This window comes from Pleurodeles waltl, chromosome 5 (assembly GCF_031143425.1).
Source record: "Pleurodeles waltl isolate 20211129_DDA chromosome 5, aPleWal1.hap1.20221129, whole genome shotgun sequence".
In the NCBI taxonomy this organism is placed as follows: Eukaryota; Metazoa; Chordata; class Amphibia; order Caudata; family Salamandridae; genus Pleurodeles; species Pleurodeles waltl.
This window is the reverse complement of record NC_090444.1, coordinates 1,272,753,328-1,272,773,735: the sequence shown is the minus strand read 5'-3', so window position 1 is coordinate 1,272,773,735 and position 20,408 is coordinate 1,272,753,328.

Genomic DNA, 20,408 nt, shown 5'->3' with positions numbered 1-20,408 from the left:
GGAAATGAGTGATGAAACCGCCAACTAATGGCAAGCAACGAGTGGGCTAAAAGTCCCTTTTTACAGTGGCTTGTTATAAACAAAAGTTTTTCCCAAGAGGCAGTGTACGTACTTCTCAAACGATACCAGAAAATTGGCATTGTTACTGAACGCCGTGTATAAAAACGATATTTTGCAGCAGTCGATTGGTCCAAATGCTGGTGTACCCGTTGCTAAAAAAAACTGGATCAGTATGAATGTTACCTTTTTAACATGGCACAATTTATAATGAAAGAAAATCAGAATATTAAAGGGTATCGTGAGACATTAACCACTTATGCATATCAAAAAATGAAAACCTAGAAAGCTTTGACTAGGGCTACAAACATTTGAGACCCGATAGCAATAGATCTGAAAAATGTACTGTTTATGGTTGCAGACTGCACGCCCAGATAATAGCGATTTCACAAGGTTTGGTATTTAGCAGGTGACAACTTGGTGTCCTTCCAACATTGTGGACTTCAGAATGGGCATTTGTGTACTGATAGCGTGTTACTCGCCAAAAACAAAAAGAGCTCTATTTGCCGACCCGATATTTGCCAGGAAGGCAAATACCTTCAGAATGTAAAAAAAATGTGCACCTTGGATTGAAATATTAAGCCAAGCGCAGCCAGAGTTACACCTGACTCGCAATTTCCACACCAATCGGGAGCAAGCTTTTAGTATCTTTTCAACAAAATGTGATTTACGCCGTAAACCTGTTATGCAATTAGCAGACAGTGTTGACTCTTTTCATTTTTGTGTTTAAACAAGAAATGCTGGATTTCCCTATAGCTAGACGGTGTGGGTACAGTTTCCTTCTGGTCGCATTCCCAGCCTATTGTCATGGTTATCCATCTCACATCATGGTTAAGAGGTATTTGCAATAGGTTTAAGCTATTGGCAAGGCATGTTACAGTGCTGCCAGATTTATGGGAAGGAATTACGTATTGGGTGAGCTTTATATCGCATGTTCTTTAGGACGCGTTATTGTAATGCACTTTGTAACTAAGGCCCATATTTATACTTTTTTAGCAGCGCATTTGAGCCGCTTTTTGACGCAAAAAACGGCGCAAAATACTTTTGTATTTTGTAAGTTTGTGCCGTTTTTGTGTCAAAAAGCGGCGAAAATGCGGCGCAAAAAAAATTATAAATATGGGCCTTTGTATTTTGTAAGTTTGCGCTGATTTTGCATCAAAAATTGACACAAATGCAGTGCTAAAAAAGTATAAATATGGGCCTTAGTTTTTAACTTCAATTGTCTTTTCAGACCTTTATTTGCACTTGCTTCAGTGATAGCTGGGAGCCATTATGGTTCAGGCTGCATGCTTTTTGAGGGCCCCATGCTTGTGCTGTAAAATGTCATTTGTAAATGTAAAAGCAAAGTTCATACCGCTAGGTAGTGACAGATGTTAGACCTGAAATGTTTAATCTTCACTACAGGATATCATTTTAAAACCTTGAAACAGGACCTCCAGTATCGGGGTCCACCAAAACATCAGAAATGCCTGTAGAACTTCAATTTTGCTCTGCAAAAATTATTTCTGTCATAATGTGCTGCTCCCACTCTGTGACGAACCTACACCAGGCAAAATGGAAGCCACAGCACAGGTATTTGTGTAGCGTAGCCTGTGGAAGAGGAGCGTGGAGGAGGAGCGTAGTCCAGATTGGAGCTGAGCCGCCCTGTGAGCTACAACTGTTATTACAACTTGGCCCCCAGCGATTTCTAGCAGCCTTTAGCGGGCCCACAGCGTCTCACAAGGTCTCATAGTGGCTCAGAGGAGCGAAGTGGGCTACCGAGATTTTGGCATATCCGCTTCAACCCATAAAATCAATAGCGTGGAGCATTGAGCGGACAGAGCAGACAACAGCAGGTGAGGACAGCAACAGCTGCAGGAAAAGAGGAGCTGGGGTTGGTGGGGGGCACTAGGTCGAGCCAAAGAGGTGGTAAAGTGGTGCTGAGAGGAGTTGAGAAGCACGCACAAGTGTGGAGGAGACCTTAGCCCTGACCCATTACCCCTCTCCCATACTCCATCTACTCTCCGAGTTAGTGGAAATGAAGCAGCCAAGCAGCCAAGTGACCAGCTAAGTGGCCGTTTAAGTGACCAAGTAACCAACCAAGCTAGCGTCCAAGCAATCAAGTAAAACAACAAGCAAATAAACAAATTAAACTAAAATAAAAAGAGGAAGACATACAAGCAGAGTAGAAGGCTCAGAGCCTCGGTCACTGCTGGTTGGGGCGGAAGCGGTCAGCGTTACGTTGGTGCGGCTTGCCCCTCAACCAGGCCGATTCTGCATGCACCCCTCATGACAGTATAATCGCACAGTTACAGAGATGTAACTTGAGCAGGCTCATGCCCCACCAACCCGATGTATCTGGAGAGGAGAAGGTGAAGGAGAGGGACAGTGGGCGAGGCGGTACTCGGTCGCAGTTGCATAGTTGAAGAGATTTAATCAGGAGTATGCTCATGCACCCCCTGCCTGAGGCATTTGGAGAGGAGAAGGTGAAGGAGAGGGGTAGGTGGTGAGGCGGCGCTCGGACGATGGAATTGCAATGTCGGGCCTCTGACAGCAGAGCCATCTTTCAGTCAGTGTACAGCTAGGGCCCCACACAGTAGTGCTATCTGTGACAGATATCAGGTCGGATGGTGTAAAGGAGCAGTATAAAAAAAGCTAAACATTTCTGAAGTGAAAACACCAATACAGCATTAACACAAGAAATCATTGGGTCAGGGATTATACACAAGGTTCCTGGGGCAAGACTGCTTGCATATGTCTTTTCAGGAGCAGGAACTGAGGCGTTTGTCCAGAACAACGGCAGCTCACCTATTTGCATCAAGAATATCAAGAGGTTTGAAAACCCTGAGGTTTTTACCTGAGATACAAAAAGTGTGAACAATACAGAGAGTACAAAGGAATTTCAAGATATTTGGGGGCAACTGGAAACTGTCCCACAGAGTTTTTTTCACATGCAGGGATGGCATTAAAGTGAAGGGTCAATCTACAGCAGTAAAGCAGTCCCATATTAGTGCAAAGTGTCCTGACGTTGCCCTGAGGTTGCCCGACATGTTTAATAAAGGAGGTGGAGAGGAAATTAAGGAAGATGATCAATGTCTTTTAGATGTAAGGGAGGTCTTGGGCGGAGCCATAAAATCCCATAGTGGCAATGGAAAAGTAATGGAATTAGAGGCTGACCAGCCGCTGACACATGGGCTTAAGATTCATAAGGAGTATAAGTCGTATCCCAAGAGTAAGGAAATATATGGCCCAGTCCTGAAAACTAGAAAAACCTTTATTCATAACTGTTTTAGAAGAGCAAGGGACTTAGGTGTTCAGGATACACAGATTACCCCTCTGATCCCAATTTCAGAACTTAGCTAACACGAACTGAGCAATCACCCAGAACTGGGCCAGGAACTGTTAGTAGCACTACAGGCTCTAGCCTGGATGCTTCAAAAATGGGGAATTGATAGAGTTGGGGGACACAGCTTTATAAAAAAAAGTTAAAGTAGTCACCATAAAAGGCCTTGCTTCGATATTAACCCAACGGGAAAAGAAAGTGGTCCAGAGGTAATTGGGATCTCTTCTTTCACTGCGATGCCCCGGCCGCTGATTGATCACTATGCTAACCTCCCAAGCAGGAAAAAGTTGTTAGTAGAAGCAGAGATCCATCAGATGGTGCAGTCTCAATTAGAGGAATTTTATGAACAAGAGGCCCTTGGTAACAACCAGTCTTGCTCTAACCCTTTACAAGGTTTAATGGAGGGTTCCAGTGGTATGCCCTCCGCAACTGCACAAGGATGCCGGTCAGTATTAGAGATAAGCACGGAAGATCATGGTGGGGATGCAGAGAAGAGGGGGGCCCCGGATGCAGACCCAGCAATGGAATACTCATTATGCAAGGAGATGGGGGAAGAGGATAGAACAGACTGTATTATAAACACTATAAACACCTTCCTTTTGACTGCAGTTAAAGCTCTTACCTGGCAATCACATAAACTGAAGATTCATTTGGAACTAATACACATGTTGTCTCAAAGTGTACTTATGCTGGATAGAAAGTTGGACTCACTAATTGAAAAGACAAATAGTTGGGGAAATAGATGGAATGAAGGTAATATGGTGTGGGGGTGCTCAATGATGAAATAATACATAAGTTAGCAATCCTCCCTGACATGTTAACAACACAGATCAGTCACTGTAAAACTGCCCACGAAGTAGGCAGTAAACAGAGCTGCCGGTCACCCGAGAAAAAGCAAAAGGACTTACTGCCTATAGAGTTAATAGAAAATGGGGGGATATCCACCTTAGCAGATGACAATGAAGGAGGAAGGGGCACTGTACCAAGTAATACATCACCTGTTAATCAATAACCGATGTTGTCAACCTCTCTGGCCATTGCCACTGTGCAGGATGTTATAAAAGGCACTACCAATCTGTTAGGCAGGCAGCTCATGGGAAACAATCAACAGACACATTTAACGAGCCAAGAGAAGAAAAAGTTGAAGAAATGGCTTAAAAGCACCAAAAAAAAGAACAGATTGAGTCTCAATGGGAAAGATACAAATACTCCCAGAGATAATCCTGGGCCGTTAGAGACCTATCCAATTTTCCATGAAAAACCTTCCTCACTCCTGGCACCCAATCCTCATTCACAATTATATGTTGTGGCCACAACTGTGGAGGAATTGGCTAGTACAGAGGGTTAAAAACCTCCTATTGTTAGCAAGGGGGAAAGTGATTACAATGTCCAGTCATCGGTGCCTACAACAAACACTGATAAGGTGATTACGTATGTTCTGATGGCGAGGCCAAAGACGAAAGGAAGTGAAATACAAACTAGTGGCTTAACTTCAATGAGAAAGCTAATGGCTTCACAGGAGAGATGACGACGGCACATGGTCAGGTGATGTATCCCGAATCCCAAGGTGGTGAAGGTTGCTCCCCCAAAAGGAAATCCTCAATACCACAACTAGGAAATTTGCGGAGGTTGAGTCCCCCAGTGGACGGTTTGGCAGGGGCTTTCCAAAATAACATCCCCATTAACAGAGGAGAGTCACACACACAAAAAAGGTGCAGTGGGAATGAGACATCAAATTCTCTCAATACTTACCCAGGTGTGGGGGTACACTGCTGGCTTCCCCTAATCGGTGAGTCATACAGGAAGCAACGGTAGCCGTATGTAATATTAATTCACTGATGGCCCAGTGTGAAGGTACACAGGAGAGGATTCTTGTTAAGTCCCCTGTAACAGCACAATCTGAACAAACATGGGACTACCATGAACAGGGGCTCCTGCAAGAAGTAATTCTACCTAGGGAGGCTATATCGGCGGATCAGGCCCATGCCTTGAGCATGGGGCAAAACCACCGGCAGCTGGATCATACAAACATTCGGAAACTCCCTGTCACATACGAATCTGTGTATGTGCAGGAACACCATAGAAAATTAAGCATAAACACCATAAAGCGCCAGAAGAACTCTGAACAGTCTGCTTCAATTTTTACCCATTACATGTATCAAGGGTGCCGTCGGACATCCTTAATAGGTTACACATATTGCTTTTATCGCACAGTATACCATCGCTTTCGAATCCTACATTAGGGGACCTGTTTTCAGTAAACTGTAACACCTATGCCTGGATTAGTCAGAGAGAATCTACATTGACAACATGGACTGATCAGAGCATTGTAGAAAGAATCCTTGAATATGAGGGTTTGCTTATAAACTGGGGTATAAAAATCTGCAAACCAGAAATAGAAGGAAATCCCCATGATTTGTCAATGGAAAAACAACTACTGTGTTCAGATAAGAAAACAACTACCACTCTGAGAGGAGCTCCTTTGATAAGTCCTCTGAGGGTGGACAAAAGAATTACCATACAGGTGACAAGGGACACAGGAAGCATACAACACGCAGATGCGAGAAGTGATGTTAGCGACCTAGGTCGGTGGGATTGGGATTGGCGCCCTGCAGCCTTGATCACAAATAAAAAAATACATCTTTAGCCGTAAAGGACTATACCCTAAAACATTAAAAAGCATGATCAAATTAGTAGGTAGGAATGTGACCGGCCTGACTTCCCTTAATGCCAGTTCCATTATTGGGGAATTTGTGAACAACGTTGACATCCTGTGCTTCCAGGAAACCTGGTCCGTGGAGCCCTTACCCATTCCTGGCTTTACATGCATTACGGGCAACTCAAACTCCTGCACAAAAGAAATACCTGTCTGGAAGACATATGGGAGGGCTAGCAACATATATTAAATTAGATCTAGTTGTCAAGGTGGAGGTCTGTGAGAAATCAACAAGGGATATCCATGTGGTAAGCATACATGGCCTGGCCTCTGCTAATAAACCAACACCAGGATCAATTATACATCTGTATATAAAGGCAAACGTCAAATCTATCCTATCTTTGTTGAAATAATTTTTGTCTGAGCACCCAAATCATGAATATGTGATAGCAGGAGAATTTAATATTCGTAATCTGGGCTAAGAGACTGGGTCTTCTGGAGACTCTGCAAAAAAGGTCTTAGAAACTTTATTTAAAGTTTTTTAATTGAGAACGACTAATCATAGTGAAATTGTTGTCTGCTCACTTTTACCAACATTCAGGAATATTTCCACATTAGATTACATCTTTTTAAGCACAATATTGTGGACTAGATGTATAAGTCATCAGGTCATTAATAGAACTGAAAGTGACCATAATCCTGTGAAAATAGAAATTGGTCTTGGAGTGGCATGGCATCTGTTCTACATAGGTACTGGGAAGCAGTCATTATCCAATTTGTGTCCTTTGTTGAAACAGATTAAATGGGGTAAGGTCTACTCTGCCAAGTATGCATTGTGGAAAGAGGCCAATGGTCCCCCATTGGTCGAAATCAGGACAAGTTGGGTGATCGAACAGTGGGGAATCATGATTAAAAAGCTCCACGGTGCACTCAATGGCTCCAAACAGTATTGGCAACTAGGGGCTAAAAGAAGTGAAGTTGATAAATCTTCAGTATCACAAGAGTATCAACATAGCAAAAAGGTATGCAGGCAGGAAGAATTATGATATAGGACGAATAAAAGGCCTACCACGGAAGCCCTTAGAAGGTTGGCAAGGAAAGAGCCTGTGAAAATAATTTGGAAATTAAAGATGAAGGATACAGAGGGACGATGGAAACGAACGCATGCCTTGCTGACACCAAGGAAAAGCAGAGAATTCTGGGGCTATGTTAACACTGTGCTATATACATCTGCCAGTAAGGACAATGTGATTTCCGTTCGTGACTGGGAAAGTTATGTGGAAAAACTAGATGTGGATCCAAACTATGTAGATGCTCATGACACCATGGGGTTGCAACATGTATTAGATGGCCTGGACAGCAAGTTGCTAAATGTCACTGCGAAGTTAGTGCAAGTCATACTTAGTAGTATTCTGCGTGATGGGGCTCCAGGACCAAATGGCCTTTCAGCGAGTATCTTTAGAGATGACCATGATTTTTGGGTCAAGCTTCTGACTATTTTATTCAATGATTGTTTATATCTTTCTGTGGTCCCGGAAGCCTGGAAAGGGTCAATACCGCATCCAATCATTAAAAAAGGAGACATTACCCAACCTGAATATTAAAGTTTTATAGCATTATTGGATGTGGATGGTAAGGCCTTTGCAAAAGTGCTCTTACAAGATCTTGAAAACTGGATCACGAAAAATAGTATTATACCCATATATCAGACTGGGTTTAGATCCAGTTCTTCCACAACAGAAATGTCCTCCTTGCTCTTTCATATCTGAGTCAGAAGGCACAGAAGTCTCAATCCCAGCCTCTTTTCACTTACTTCATTGATTTTCGTGCAGCTTTTGATGTTGTGGAATGCCATATGCTCTGGAAGAAACTAGCCTCTTGAGGGATACCTAAAAAGTTGCTGGCATCTATGACTGCGCTGTATTCTGATACCTGGGTGCGAATTAAGATATCTCAAACACATGTAACAAAGAAAATGTACCCTAATAGAGGCTTAAAACAAGGCTGTGTTATCGCCTCAACTGTTTTCAATTTTTATACGGCCGACCTGGGTGCGGAGTTGCTTAAAGGAAATACATTCCCCCAAAACTGGGTCAGACTGTGCTCCCTATAATCCAGTATGCTGATGACCTAGTTCTGCTTGTCCAGACATGGATAGAACTGAACAGGGGCCTAGATATAGTGCATTGTTACAATCTAAAAAATGCATTACGGGCAACTAAGGCTAAAACTAAAGTTTTGATTTTTGGCCACCAAACCAAAAAACATCAAGGCCCATATTTATACTTTTTGATGCAAAACTGCACCAATGCAGTTTTGCGTCAAAAAGTTTAACGCCGGCTAACGCCATTTGTTAGTGCTGCTCGGGGGTCAAATTTATACTTTGCCACACGGCTGCACAAACCACTGGTGTGAGTCATTTTTTTGGACTCAAACCTATGCATCAGGTCGTAAAGAAAAACAATGTTAACGCGGTGAAAATGACTTTCATCTGGTTTACGGCGTCGCAAACTGGATACACGCCTTTTTTTGATGCAATTGTATCAAAAAGCGGCACAAACACTGCAAAATGTGCAAAGGAGAGCCAAAATGGATCCCAGAAGCTTTGAGAGACCCCAGGAAGATGACAACAGACCAGGAACCAGCCAGGAGGACCCACTTAAGACCCCGGAGAGGGAGAAGAAGAAAAGGAAGTGTTGGTTCAGTGCCGAGGAACAGGAAATACTGGTGAAAGAGGTGACGGAACACCAGCACCAACTTTTTGTCACCTCTAAATTGCCAATTGGGAGGAGAGAGACAATTTGGCAACAAATTGTGGACAAGATAAACAGTGAGGCTGAAGTACGGAGAACAGTCATCGAGTGCAAGAAACGCTGCCATGACTGCAAGCGCAGGACCAAGGAAAAGATGGCCAGGAACAGGAAGGCAGCACTGCAGACTGGAGGTGGGTGTCCAGCACCGCACGAGGCCCTGGACCACATGGAGGAGATGGTGGCAGCCGTCATCTCTGAGGAGAACGTCACAGGGATTCAAGGACAGGACAGCCCAGACTACCAGGAGACAACACAGATGCAGGGGAAGTCGCAGGGGGAACAAAAATGTCTATTTGTAAACTGTAAGCAGGGGGGGACCTACCTACTACACAATGCATGGAAGTCATGATATTCAGGGAGTCGAATGGGCAAAGGGGCACGGCACGGGGGCATCGGCTGTTCAGAGGTAACCTGGGGCACAGTACTACACTACACCAACAACATTTGCATTGGGGTATGCTGCCATGCCAAGGAGGATGGAAAGGTAAAGCCAGTCCAGGAGGGTAGGGTACAACGTCAAACTGGCCTGCTGTCACATGACAGCTGGTATTGACGCTACATGAACTAGGGCTCAATTAACAGTCTCAGGCCATATCCGGAAGTGGAATTCAACATTGACAACAGTTGCCACTACCACCTCTGCTGTGTGTGCAGGTCAAGTAGCTAATGGCAGTTACGTGCCCATGGAACAAAGACACCCAAATTAGAGGGTTCAGGATGACAACGTTATCAATCCCCTGAAATCAATCAAAATGTGCCAAACCAATCAAATAAGAATGTCCATAGTCGCTACAAACATCAGTCATTGTCATAAACATTATGAGGTACACAGCAGTAATGTCATACCCGTGCTGCACATGTCAGGGTCCACCTTATGCCTGGGTCACAATAGCTGCAATGACACCATGCGACATCCCAACTGTTACACTGCTTAGACAACAGCATTGACGGGGAGGGGCTGGTGAAATACACCCGCACAGTCAGAAGAGGAAATGAAACACTGCTAGGACCATCAGTGCAATCCAATGTGGCACACATTCCCCAACATCAACATTACACACTACCAATGCTGACATCTGTAGAGTGCCATGCCAATGCTATACATAGTATATGCTAGGCCTCAGCAACATATAGCTGGATGTGAAATATCTGAGACTGGGCCAGTTCCACATTATTAAGTGTGGTGCAAGATTGAACTAATGTAGATTGGGAAGTTTTCACAGAGTATATTGGCGCTACCTGCCCTTGATTCACTAGATTTAGCCCAGAAGGTGCACTGAACAGGGTGAACACTCCCAAAAAATACCCTGTAATCAGCAATAATTAAGTGTGGTGCAAGTGCCATCAGAACACCCACAGCCAGTGCAAGGCCACAACATGAGAATGGAAGTAGACAGAGGGTTGAGTAGGACAAGAAGGTGGCAACATACAATTTGGGCAGAACCTACACCTAGAGGATGTGACGCAGACAATTCCCCAAACTGCCCACACTACATGTGACATGCAGGTGGGGCAGAGACCTGGGGGAATGCTAATATTAATGACAGGAACAATGAACAGGAACCAATATCACAATGTGCAACTAATAGGAAGTCAGGCATGTCACATTACAAATGCCACAACATGGACACACTAATTGTACTATATCTCATTGCAGAGGACGATGGCTGTCCTGGGGATATGCCTGTCCTGGACTTCCCTGATGACATGGATGACGAGCTGACAAACATCAGCCAGCAGACCCTCCAAGATGTCCTTGGAACCCTCCAGACCCCACCTTCAGTCGCAAGGAGGAGCACAGATACAGCAGCCATCACAGAGGACCCACCCACCACCCCAATAGTACGACCTGCCAGCTCCAACCCAGCTGAGGACTCTGACAACACTGACACCAGCTTTGAGAGGATTGTAGTTGGAGTACAGCGGGAGCTGGCCAAGGAGGTGTGGGTGGGGATGGAAAATATGGCAGTCAGCGGGGTGCGTTCGTGCATGATGTCAACTGCAGAACAGGCAGCAGCCATGCAAGGGTGAACATCAATCTTGCAAGAACTGCAACAAATTGTGAAGGAAATCAGCACAGCAGTAAGAGAGTTGACACAACACCTCCAACTATAAACCTTTCAACATGTGCACGAATGCAATATTGACCCCCTCAGGGCCGACCTGGCTGCCTGCGACAGTGATGTAGCTACTATCCTTAAGAACCAGCAGATCCTCCTTGCTGCAGTACTGCCCTTAATAGCCCCACAGTTGGCATCTACCCGGATTTCTGATTCCACGTCTTCAAACACTGAAGTGTGTGTTGACCCTTCAAACCCACCACCACCAAGGGCAACACACACATAAGAAGATGAAGACGTGGAACAGATCACCTTCACCCGTAAGAGTACCAGGTAGCACAAGTCCCTGCCACATGGCCACTTATAACCAAGGTCCTGTGCTCTGTAACATGCCAGTCTTGCAACAGCTTCTCACAAGCACTGTTTTCCAGCCCACTGTTTACCTTGTCACTATGCCCTGTGATTGTCTCTCACTACCTCATTGGCAATTCATGTCTCTCTGCACTGTATGACACTTCACCCCAGCATGTCCAATGACATGTCCTTTTGCACTTGTGTAGGATCACAATGGAAGGTGTCACACTAATGGACTCACAATCCTGGACTATGTAAATATAGCACTACAGCACTTAAAATAAATAGCACTTACACAACCACTTTGTCTCTGTGTAATGTGACATATCAAACGTGAGGGAGATTTGTGATGTGTACCTCATGTCAATGCCCATAGAATGTCAATGCAACTGGCCTGAAAGAATGTGGGCTGATAACTATGCACTGTGGTCTGGATTGTACCATCATCTGCCCTTCCTGAGGGTTAATTCTGAGGTAAATAGAAACTATACAGTATAATGTTGTGTTGGACAGAATAAGTCGTCTTCAAGGGATGTCTAAGCAGAAAAATATTGTCTTGTAATTTTTCTTTCAGACAATCTTTACGCATGTGACATTTGACTCAATGTTTGCCTCCCACACACCATACAGCAGGAATGGATGTATATGAGTGTACGTACAAATAAGTAACCTGCCTGTACAATGTAACAAATGATAAGTGTGAGTTATGTATACTTGTCCACATGAGATTATACCACCACTCACCTTATCAGGGTTCACATGAACATAAGGCTGCAGGGAGACGTAACACAGTGTCCTCAATACCAAATCTGGTCTCAAAGTATGTCAGATTGAAAACATACATCCAAACTTAACAACGCATCGGGATCCATAGTAACCTTGAGTGTTGGGTGCAATGGATGGCAGATGCATAGAGAAGTAGCTTTGGTGTAGCTGGCAATGTGACTTCTCAATTGGGATTTGGATGCAGGATGGAACACAAATGCAAATACTAAATTGACACTGTTCACCCATGCCAAGGTCCTGATCCCCAAGAATATGACACATACTGTAAAGGAGTATCTAAATATTTATTTAACAGTAAAAAAGGATAATAAAACTAGTGGAAACACCTTAACTAACCTAGCCTATCCTAACTACACATTACCCCCAACTGGCCCTAACTACCCTAAGCTAAACTTTCTTATCACATTTAACTAAACACACTAAACATCAACCCCTCACCTCCCTTATATGACAAGACACATGGAGGACAACATATACTAACCTAAACACATACTATCTTATACTAAACAAATATATATTTTTTTGTATTTAAAAAAAAATAAAAACATTCTTTAATACACAAAAAACCCAACATCATCCCCCACCCACACACAAAAAATAAACATGTAAAAATATCATACCCCCACCACCCAACCAACTACTACTAACTAAACTAACAGCCTATTCTAACCTAACACTAAGCACCCTAACTCCACTAATGAAATGAACCAGGAAAGAGGAGGGAGTGGAGAGAATCACGGGTGAGGGTATCAGATTCATAAGTTCCCCCTCCGCAGGGTCTTTCTTAATGGCACGCACCCTCTTATTAATTTGCAACACCTCCTGCTGCAGCCTGTCCAATCTGCGCAACAACCATTTCATGTCACGTTGCATAGCCCTAGCATCACCAGTGTCAATGACTGCAGTATGGGTGGTCTGAGTGTCAGTTGCTTGGAGGGGGAGGTGCTGCTGTCAGTGGTCCTGGAGCTGAGGAAGTTGATGGTCCTGCAGTGGTGGCTGGCATCATTGGTGCCACCTGGGTCGTAGTGGTGGTGCTGGTGGTGGCGGCTACTGTGGACACTGAAGGGCCCCCTTGGGCAAATACCCTCCACACCCCTGAGGCTCTTTCATGGCGATAACGCTGTGCCATGTGGTGGAACCCAGACTCCACATCCAGAATGTGGCGGTAACACATCGTCCGTCACTGAAATTCATGGATCTGGCTGGCATCCATATTGGCTGCTGTTAAAAAAGATAAAGCCAAACATTAGGTACTTCATTGTTTGATACAGCTACTGATGAGAATCAGACAATACATCTAATGTAGCTGAAAGAGGCCATATCACCTTACAGATCACAGATTCTTCCTGAGGAAGTACATGCCAACACAGCCTACACATGTCCTATCTAACAGCACGGCAATGCTCTAAAAGATGTGAACCAACTTAAATGATCTAAGCATCATTGTTCAGCCATTAGTCACGTAATAAATGCTGTAAGTCCTCCACATGTGACAGGCCAACTAATGACTATCTTCTGGATGACAATCAAGGGCCACAAGATCTGTAATTTGTAAATTGGAATTGCCAGGATGGTATGCAGTTGCTAATCAAGAGTGGGTATCCTAGGTTTGGATAAGTGATTTACAGATTTACATGTCTGTGTAATAAACTTGGATCATCACACCAAGGTACACATTTCCCTAAGCCTGTGCCTTAGGGGGGGATGGACAAGCTACACATACTTTCAAACAGCAGGGACACCCAAGAAGCTTTGGACAGCTGTAGATGGGTTTAGGCAGTCCACCACAGGTAAGGAGGGTGTCCAACTAGGATAGACACAAACCTTGGACAATCCCATCCACATTAATGTTTGTAATTGCAGACAATTGTCAACATCAGTTGATACCACTAATATCTGTCCTACAACAAGCAGATAGATGCAAGCACACATCTGGGCATGAGCTGCATGCACACCTATGACATTGTACTCAAGTGCCACATACATGTAGTACAACATGTGGAGCTACATGCTGCTAGGAAGTCAAACATACAGTTGAACATGTTCATTAGCGAACAGGGAGGCTCATGTCTGTGGGTAAGACTTTGCCATCCCTATTCTGTGAGATTCAGGGTATGACTTGCTGACTAAATCATGAATATGGCCCTCTGCTAAATTTTCATTACAAAAAAATTAACAACAAATGTCACCCTATTTACATGGCCATGCCTACAGGCTTGCACTACAATCCCAAAATATGACTATACGCTACTGATTGTCCAACTCAAATATGGAGAAAAAAAGGGAAACTCCAGTCAAGTTACATATCAGATCATGCTCCAGCACCTCATACCTTGCAATGTGTCCAAAACACAGGAGTCAATCACACAACAGCTACAAACACAACACAGAACAGAAATATCAACACTTACTGGATATGTCTGGGTCCGCAAATCAAGCCACTTCGCCAATTGTGTAAGGGGCAGGTCCACCTGTAAAGCATGGAAGGGAGAAATGGGCTCAATGTCTGTGCACTGTACAACACTTTCAAATAAAATTACTGTGTGTGACATTATATCTGAAAGTTCAGCCTCTAATGCATGTCCTTATACTCCAACATACATACCACTGCAAACATGTATAGCCCCTTTCACTCCAGTGAGTGATACACACACATCTGCACACATGCAGTGGCCCTAACTATCATGGGGTGACAAACATGGTCCATCAATTGGTTGCAGACTTATTTATGGAGTGTACTCCCTTAATCATTTGTAGTAATGAGAGACATGCAAAGCCACATTCCTGGAGTACTGCAATACCAGTCACTCAGGTATTGTGGCTTGTGCATCAAGGGACAATCAGTTACTGTGTGATTCTCATGTGGGTTGATTAAAGGTCATGATTTATTATGGTTTCTATGGTCCCTTACATTTAGGCCCTGTGTTGTGTGTAGGTTACATATGCTACATTAACAGTGTACCCTGGGCCACATATGCCCCCTATGATACCATAATGGCAGGGATCCTGTGCGTTACTTGGTGACAATTTGAGGCAAGACATGGATTGGCCATTTTTAATACTTTAATACAACAAAGAAATATATGCTGACAGTGTATATTGTGGTCATCCATGACAGAATGCATGGGCACAGGTGTAGTCATTGCATCTGAAATGTGTCACTCATTGCCCTGTGTACCGATAATGGGTTTTGGAAATCACAGTTAGCCACATTCCTCATCTTACATTTGCCAAGTTGGGAGATCAGCCGGTATACAGAAAACTGACACTGTCACATTATTGAAACATGCTTTAGCAAATGTACCACTGTGTCAATCATGATGATGTAGGTTTCATTTTGTATGTACCTTCGGAATGGCAGCAATCACAGGAATGCAGGTCGTCTGATCTTAGCATACACCCATGCTTGCGATAGCCTTCATACTGGGAAGTTAGCTATTGTACATATGCTGCACTAGATAAGCAGGGGTGTACCAAACGTAAACGAGCAAAGTATTAGGGAACTCTATATGTATGATGGAATTGGTCAGGGGTCCCTTGCATCATGCACGTAATACATTGTGGCCATGCATTCCCCAACGTCAGGAATCCCATGATGACCCCATAACTTAAGAGAAGTGCATGGCTATAGAATAACACAGATGGGTAATGCATTAGCTCTGTTCCAGCCATTGTGCCCAAGACCAATTTAAATCACACAGGTACAATGAACAGAGGGCCAGGGATAGTTGTTATCTCTCAATTTGTATCATTTGCTTCATGTTATATGCTGCAGCTATGGAAAGTAGCACCAAACATTTAGATATGAACCCATGTGCATTACTTTGTCATCCATTCCTAATTTAATTGCAGCATAACCAAGTCAAACTATCAGCCTAAGATATTGCCTGAGGTTAGAAACAAATTGGTACGTATGGGCCAGAATACAGTTCAGACATGTATTCTAAATAATTGGGAAGTACATTAATTCTTTGAATTAGCTGGTTGAAAAACATCTCTTTCCTGGTACACTCACAGACCATGGATAAAACATATGTTGGAGCCGCATTAGCATCATCTATTGACGTGAAGGTAGCACTAATTTACAAGATCCAGTTGTGTTTTGTAAGTTAGTGCAGCTGTTGCGTCAATATATGACGGTAATGTGTAGCAATTATTATATAACTCAGGGCCACTGTATGTTTAACTTGCATTCCAGATGTCCAAAAACATTGCCTGCAGCATATCAACAAATCTTCTATTGTCACTACAGAGCATTTAAATGTGCACATTACTCTGAATTGTACTCACAGGGACACCAATCACAATACCCAGGTGGTCCAGCAGGTCTTGCTCTCTGGCAACAAGGTCAGCCCAGCAGTGCTTTAGTTGGTGGTCGTTGCGCGGTGTGTTGAAGATGTGACGCAGATGGTACAACACCTTTGACCACCAGAACCTCCTCGCCTCTATGTGATACCCCTGTGTCACCCTGCCACCTGCTTCGATCATCAAGGGGAGGAAGTGGCACACCAGCCAAATAAATTCCCCCAGCTCCTCCTCACCCATTCTCCCCAGACGTGGCCTACCCAACATGACAGAAATAATATGAAAATTAAAGGGTACAGAGGATAATAAAGGGAAAGGAGGGAGGAAAATGAAATAAAAGTAACCCTAAAACAGCCCCACTGTTCCCAACATAATAATACCCACAACAGACTCCCAACAGTACAAAGACAAAATTAGACACCAAAAATGACAATTAAACACTTACAATGAACAACTGAGACCCTTACAAATAACACAGATGACAAATTGGATGGCACACAGGAGACAAAAGCACAATTGGGAAAGACAAAACTCTAAGCACAGCCACACAGTCTTGAAAAATCACAAACTACAAAGTGAAAGTACACCCACTGTACCAATTCTGTAAACAGGAAATCCTATTACATCACTTCTTGCCTCATATGTGGTGCGTTTTTATTATGATGCGTCAAAATATTATGACGCTTACAGTCTGTGCGTCTTTTTTGTTTGACGTAAATGCTTACAAATTACCCCGCATCCATAGTTCCGAATATTTTGCATTGATAACCAATTTCATGGGGTACAGTGTAGGAATTACCGGTCGGGCCAATGGATGTATAATGGCTGTGAGTGTAATTTTTCTATGCATATGCGGCGTTTTTTTACACATATGCATCTTTTTTGACACATATGCGTCAAAATGTATGCCTTTTACTGGGTTTAGGTCATTTCTCACATTTTTATAGTACATGACAGCTGTAACTATACAGAGATAGGCTGTGTGCACCTGCATTGTGCATTCCAGTGTTTGGGCACATGTGGCAGATCACACTACTGCGGACCATGATCCTCTAGTTGTTCTACCGGATTAGCACTCTTCACTGACGCAATAGATACCCAAACATTTGGAATACAAATTGGTATTAGCCAGTTTGAGCAGGTTGTGCATCAATAAAGGATTGCAAGGCTATGCACCTTAATACATTTACTCATGGCCTGTGTGTTAATGTCTGTGAATTGGGAATTTCAATTTTAGTTGGCCCTCTGTGTGAAGATCACAAGATGTGTTTTCATAAATGTGCTTGTATGCACATGTTGTAAATGTGGATTACCATCAGATGGTATTCAGTGCGGAAATGAGTCAGGAAATGTGTTTGTCATACACGTAGCACCTAATGTTGTGTGAACTTCCCTGACTTTTGGGACAAAAGCATCTCCCATGACAAACTATGCACAGGATAGATAGAGGACGGTTGATAATGGCAATGTTCCAAGACTAAGCTATCACACGTACTGGAATGTTGGATACCACTTCCCGGTCACTTGTTTGTATACTACCCATGAGTCAGGCATTTGAAAATGCTATGTTTATACAGTGTTTGTGACATAAAGTCCCAAAACCAATCAAAATATGTAATGTCACTCCACAGTTTGCATCATATAAATGACCAATGTTTCTCTTGTGGCAGTGGAGGACCAGCAGACCAAGCAGCATGTGTTCACATATTTACAGTGGTTAATTGCACAAAGGTGTCCAGTTCAAGTGTGTGGCCATGTGTACCCTGTGCCATTATTGGGGTCCATGTTGTCACAGTTACGTGCAGGTCTAGTCAAGAGTCTGTGGAGCCATTCCCTGCATTAACAGAGTATCCTTCAAAGCAGAATTGAACGAAAGCCAAAGAGGAATTGGAAACACACATGGGGATAGTCCAGCTATGGCACTGTAGAAGTTTTAAGAGACTAACAACAGGGAAACCTTGGTGTGCTCACAAAGTTAATGGATCAGTAATTTTAAACTGCCAGGTTTCACCACAACATTTGTACACAGAGTGGCCTCTAAAAATCCCACTGCAACCGGGAACATCAGTGCCTCTGTGCTGATTAATCTCACAGCTAGTCACCACGCAAGCCTCAACAATAGGTTGGGGTGATGTGAATCTGTGTGTGGACCGTCAGGGCACAAACATGTTTTGTCCTTTCATGCACAGTAGCAAACGTTGTTTGTGGTGCTGGAGGCACCATACCCAATCCATGCATACAGCCATGATACACTGTCACTGTTTGTCACTCATGCATACATGCAACCCAGACAAGGGATGGGCCACAATTAGGCTATTTGAAGGCATGTCCCAGACCATGATACGATAAGTAAGCTGATTACGCTATACAATCCATTTGAGGATTCATCGTAGACCTACCAGACACAATACCCCAGGAGGAAAGTGAGGGCATGGAAAGCAACTATGAGACAAATGTAGCCACAGGGAACCTTTATGGTAACACAAAGATATGAACCAATCAGGCTAACAGGATGGAGGCTCTGTCAGGAACTAACATGAACAAGGCAAATACACAGTGAGCAGACTGAGACTGGGAAAAGCTGGAACAACACTGTGGAAAATTAAAACAGTATCTGTCCTGTGGGCTGCAACGTTACACAATCACCCAAAGCCTGTGTTACACAAGTGATTTATACGGCAATGCACAACAAGGATATACATATAACGGCAGCTTCTAAGCCATTCCAGGCAGCAACAAGGGCAGTGCAGGTTCATATGGCTGGTCTGCATGGAAGTGCTCACGGGTGTGTGCAGCTTCAGTCTCTCACAAGTCCTGTAGGTGGGAATCAAGTTCAAGGCCCAACAGTACCTTTCACATGGGAAGCAATGGACAGGTGGTCACAGGTCCTACAGACTACCAGGCAGTGCATTATCGGACCTGAAGTCCATGCAGACAGATGAACTATGACTATGGCATGCCATACTAAAGAGGGAAGCACACTGGAGTCAGAATGTGAGTCTGGGTGCGTGTAGATGAGGGATTATCTGGGTACAAATAGTCCATTTCCAGGGCCCCCTAGATAAGGGTGGGGAGAGACTGAAAACATGGCAGTGGCAGGACTTATAACCTGGGATGGACTGTGCAGGGGATGTCTTGTGAGCAATGCTTGTCATACCTGGGGCACTCGTGCTATCCATTTGCAGCTTAAATGGACTTCTTGTCACACATACTCCTTGCAGAGATAGCTGATGTCACACTTACTGCTGTCAAGGGTCTGGTCATACATTCCTGTTATCAGTGCAATAGCACATCCACTGCCCCATGTATGAAGTAGTTTCTTACCTTATGAATGATGGTGTCTTAGTTGTGTGCCATATGCTGCAATGAACCATGTTGCCAACATGGATGTGTGCCATATCTCTGGTCCTCTGATATTGCCCTTCAGATGTGAAATAGACAGGATATATGTCATTTACACTGTGTGTAAAGTTGGCTGTACATTCATACCCATCAAATGTGATGTGGATTCTTCAGTATCCTAATCTGTATATCTGCAATGCTCCATGAGGCTAAGCTGTGATTATGAATCCTAGGGATAATGTGTTGAATAAATAATTACCCAGACCATTATTTGGTGATTAGATTAGGGGCCATATTTATACTTTTTGACGCAAAACTGCGCTAACGCAGTTTTGCGTCAAAAAAATTAGCGCCGGCTAACGCCATTCTGAAGCGACATGCGGGCGCCGTATTTAATCAATGACGTTAGCCGGCGTTAGCCGCCGGCGCTGCCTGGTGTGCGTGGAAAAAAACGACATACACCAGGCAGCGCCGGCGTAGGGGTATATGGGGCTTGGGCGTCAAAAAATGGGGCAAGTCAGGTTGGGGCAAATTTTTCGCCTCAACCCGATTTGCGCCATTTTTTTTCACTCCCAAACCCCATAGAAATGACTCCTGTCTTAGCAAAGACAGGAGTCATGCCCCCTTGCCCAATGGCCATGCCCAGGGGACTTCTGTCCCCTGGGCATGGTCATTGGGCATAGTGGCATGTAGGGGGGAACAAATCAGGCCCC